This window comes from Acanthisitta chloris, unplaced genomic scaffold (genome assembly GCF_000695815.1).
Source record: "Acanthisitta chloris isolate BGI_N310 unplaced genomic scaffold, ASM69581v1 scaffold825, whole genome shotgun sequence".
Lineage (NCBI taxonomy): Eukaryota > Metazoa > Chordata > Aves > Passeriformes > Acanthisittidae > Acanthisitta > Acanthisitta chloris.
In genome coordinates, this window is record NW_008671856.1 from 49,071 (window position 1) to 53,881 (window position 4,811).

The window sequence follows — 4,811 nt, forward strand, 5'->3', positions numbered from 1 at the left end:
AGCCTCCACCTCTGCACTTGTGACCCCCAAAGTGATGCTGGAGCAGGAAGCAGCAGCTTCCCAGGGAATGTGCTGTTCTCCCACTTACCAGGAATAAAAAAGGAACTAAACCCACTTTGGGATGGGGTTTGTCCCTGGAGGAGGTTCCTCTTCCTGCAGGCAGCTCCCAGATGTTCCAAGTCCATTGGGATTAGGTAAATAGCCTTCTCCTGTCCGGGCTGGATGCTGGGGGACAGCCCAGGAGCACAGGGAGCTGCAGACAGGAGCAGAAGGATTTGCAGGCAGGAGCACAGGGAATTACAGGCAGGAGCAGAAGGATTTGCAGGCAGGAGCACAGGGAATTACAGGCAGGAGCAGAAGGATTTGCAGGCAGGAGCACAGGGAATTACAGGCAGGAGCAGAAGGATTTGCAGGCAGGAGCACAGGGAATTACAGGCAGGAGCACAGGGAACTGCAGGCAGGAGCACAAGGATCTGCAGGCAGAAGCACAGGGAATTACAGGCAGGAGCACAAGGAGCTGCAGGGAAGAACACACGGATTTTCAGGCAGAAGCACAGGGAATTGCAGGCAGGAGCACAAGGAATTACAGGCAGGAGCACAAGTTGCTGCAGACAGGTGCACAAAGGATTTGCTGGTCATTTTATTTGGCAATCCTAAATCCAAGTGAAATTCCATGAGGGTTTGAGCCAGGGAAAGCAGCAGAAGGAGAAGGGAGGATAGCACTGGAAGCTGAACCACAACCTTTGGCTACTCATGTCAGCTCTTTCCTGCAGTGGGAATACATCCCTGTGTGCACTGCTGGTTTGGAAAGACAGAAAGGCTTGGAAATTTGCTCATTTGGACATACAAATCAGTTTTTTCCACCCTTGGAGCTCCTTTGTTCCTGCCAAAGTGTCTCCTCCTGCCCCAGTATCACCTCCCACCCTCCCCAGCTCCCCCCAGTCCACACTGCTGCCCCCAAACTGGAGCCTGTGCTCAGGTTTATCCTCCCCAAGTTCAGCTCTAGACATCTTGGTGCTAGTTAAATATTTACAGCAGCCTGTGGTAAAAAAGATTGGAGCATGAATTATTCACAGCTTCGCTTTTCTCTTGGCAGGGGCTGCTGTGTCGAGCACAGGATTCCTCTGACGATGGATCTGGGAGGGAATGTGGGGAGGGAGGGAAGGAAAAAGGGTCTTGGGCTGAAGGCAAACCAAGTGGGCATGGTGAGATGGACCTGGCACTGATGCCCAGAGGTGTTTTCCCTTCTAGAATTGGGGCATGGTTGGACCTCACTGATGTTTCAGAGCACATCAGAAGGCTCTGGGGGTGGGAGATGCTGCAGCTCCTGCTCAGTCTCAGGGATGGATCCTGCCCTGGCTCCAGGCTTGAGTGTCAGAGGTATTTCCCCCTCTTTCCATGGCTAAGTGGCACAGGATTGGGGCATGGGAGGACACAGTTGGACCTGGTTGGACTTCACTGATGTTTCAGAGCACATCAGGAGCACATCAGGATTGGATCATGGGAGGATATGGGCTGAAGAGAAACCAAGTGGGAACAGCCAGGGCATGGTGACATGGACCTGGCACTGATGCCAGAGGTGTTTTCCCCTCTTTCCACTCCTAAGTGGCACAGGACTGGGACATGGTTGGACCTCACTGACATTTTGGAGCACATCAGGAGGCTCTGGAGATGCTGCAGCTCCTGCTCATCCTCAGGGCTGGATCCTGCCCTGGTTCCAGGCTTGGCTCTCAGCCTGTCCATCCCTGAGCAAGGAGGTGATTTCCAAAGGAGCTGCATCCCACGGAGCTGCCAACACTTTGGGCCTCCAGGTGGGTTTTGTAACCCAACTGTGTGGCTGGAAAGGGAGAGATTCCTGCAGGAAAATGCTGTCCTGGGGAATATGCTGCAAATCCTTCCACACTCCTGCTCATCTCCATGCAGTTTTCCCCAAGGATGGCACAGAAAACACAACACAACCTCCTGCAAGACATTTTTATTGGAGGCTCAAGGGCTTCAATAAGACCCTCGAGGCAGAAATATGTATTCAAAATGCAGAAGGGGCTGGAAAATCCTCTTTTTGGGGGGGATTCAAGGGCTTCAGGCACAGCCTTGAGGCAGAAATCAGGGTTCAAACTGCAGAAGGGACTGGAAAATCCTCTTTTTGGGGGGTTCAGGGGCTTTAGTCACAGCCTCAACACAGAAATCAGGGTTCAAACTGCAGAAGGGACTGGAAAATCCTCTTTTTTTGGGGGGGTTCAGGGGTTTTAGTCACAGCCTTGAGGCAGAAATCAGGGTTCAAACTGCAGAAGGGGCTGGAAAATCCTCTTTGCCTTCCTGTCCTTTGCAGCTTCTCCCCTGACTCCCACCAGGCTGCAGATGGATTCTGACACCATTTGGGCTCTAAGGAGGAGCAGGTGACACAAACCCGAGTTTTTTGGAAGGAGGAGAGGGGGGTGAAACACGTTGGAAAGGAAAACCCACAGTGCTGCATCTCCTCTCCCTGGGAATTAGGGTTCGTTTGCATCCCAATAAATCTGAGCCTTGGGGCTGGATTAGTCCCATCAGTGTGGAATGACCCAGGAGCATTCCTGGCCCTGGATCCCGACAATTCCCGGTGCGGAGGGAGGGAGGGAAGGAGGGGGGGAAGCAGTCCCCGTGTCTCCATGCGGCACTGCAGTGTCTTGGAACACGCAGGACATCCCTGTCCCTTCCCTGCGGGAGGATCCATCCCTCTCCGCCTTTCCAGGCTGTTGCATGTTCCTTGCCGGCAGCAGGAGGCGTGGAGTGATGCTCTTGGATTTACAGCTCCCTTTCCTTCGCCTTTCCCTGCGAAAATGGGGATTCAGAGCTCCTCCATCCCTGTGGAGGCTGCGAATCCTTCCCGGAGCAGCAGCAGGAGGAGGAGGAGGAGGAAGAGGGAGCAGCCACGAGGCAACTCGTGATCCTCCCGGAGCAGGATCAGGCCCCAGGGTGATGTAGCATCTCTTTCTGCCTGTGCCAAGAAGCACAGAGATACCAGAGGCACTTTCCAATTATCCATCCTGAAAACTCCCTTCCTAACTCAGCCCTGCCATGGGATCCATCCAGATTCACTGGGATACCCCATGGGGATTTGCTCCTGGACTCCACAGCTGCATTTGTGGGAGGTTTATACCCTTTGGGCTCCAGCTCAGCTCCCACAGCCTCACTGAGCACCTGCACTGGGGGAATGGTCCCTCCCAGCCTCAGTTTTTCCATCCTCATGCCTAACACCTGCACTGGGGGAATGATCCCTCCCTGCCACAGTTTCCCCATCCTGATTCCCTCATCCCTAGCTCTGTGGGATTAGGTTTGTAAAGAAAATAATCCCTCCCTGCCTCAGTTTTCCCATCCTCATTCCTCATCCATAGAACTTGCATTGGGGGAATGATCCCTCCCTTCCTCAGTTTTCCCATCCTCAGCCCTAACACCTGCACTGAGGGAATGTTCCTTCCCTGCCTCAGTTTCCCCATCCTCATTCCTCATCCATAGAACCTGCACTGGGAGACTAATTTCTCCCTACCTCAATTTTCCCATCCTCATTCCTCATCCCTAACACCTGCATTGGAGGAATGATCCCTCCCTGCCTCAGTTTTCCCATCCTCATTCCTCATCCCTATCCCTGTGGGGATTAGGCTTGTAGCTCATGGAAACACAGGATGTTTTAGCCTTCCCTGGAGTGGTTTTTCCATGTGGATCCTCCAGGAAAGAATTCAAGGCTGGAGAAGGGATAATTTGGATACCTCCATCCTCAGACCTGGGGGATCTTAGGGAGCAGCACCAGTTCCATGCACAGTGAGGACCATCATCCTGCAAACACAGGATTCCCTGGATTTTTGCAGCTGGGAAGAGCTGAATGTCCCTGTTTGTGCATGAGTGGCCATGGAGCTCCTCTGGGGCTTCCCTGGAAGCTTATTCAGGTGGAATCAGTAACAGAAGTTGAAGGATTCTGTGTGACAAATCCCAGGGAGAGATTCCAGGGAAGGATGTGTCATGCCAGGAGGGTGGGAGAGAGGGATCATTCCCGCTTAGAGGGATCATTCCGGCTTAGCGGACGGAGGAGCTCAGAGGAGGAGGAGAGCAATTCCAGAGGTTTTTCCCCACCGGGATCATTTCCCAGGGAGCTATTTCCTGCTTGGGAATTATTTGTGGAGAGTTCCTTTCCCAGGGAAAGACCCAGCACTATTTCCTCGCTCCCAGGGGGAATTAGTCACTGCTGCATCCAAACAAAACACATCTCCCTTTGACCTTCTCATTCCAACTGGGATTGGAAGGAGTCCCCAGGGTTGTCCCTGTGGCCAAACCAGAAGCAGCTCCAGTTGGGTGTGGGATTTCCAGGTGGTTCCCCTAAATCCAACCTCTGACTTCCCAGATTTCAGCATTTTGTCCCAGTTGGGATTTTTTGGGGGAAGAGCTTTAATATTTGGCTTCAAAGTCTTTGCCAAGAAGCTCCTCAGAGCTGGGGGATGGTGGTAGGACTGAGGCAGGACATGAGATGTCATCAGGTGGAAGGGATGAAAAGGAATGTTCCTCCCTAATCCCACCAGGAAGATTTCCCAGGGAGCTATTTCCCTCTTAGGAATTGCTTGTGGAGGATCTCCAAGTTCAGCCCTCCAAGGGGTGCAGCACATCTTGTTGTTTCATGGGTGCAAACAGAAGTTCATCTACCCCTGGATCCTCCAGAAGTGACCATGGAGCTGCCCATGGAGGAGGATAGGGATGGGAATGGGATCTCCAGACCCTTCCCACCTCACATCTCCAGGGATTTGTACCTTGGGGACTGCTGCACAGTCCTGCCTGGTGCAGCAGGA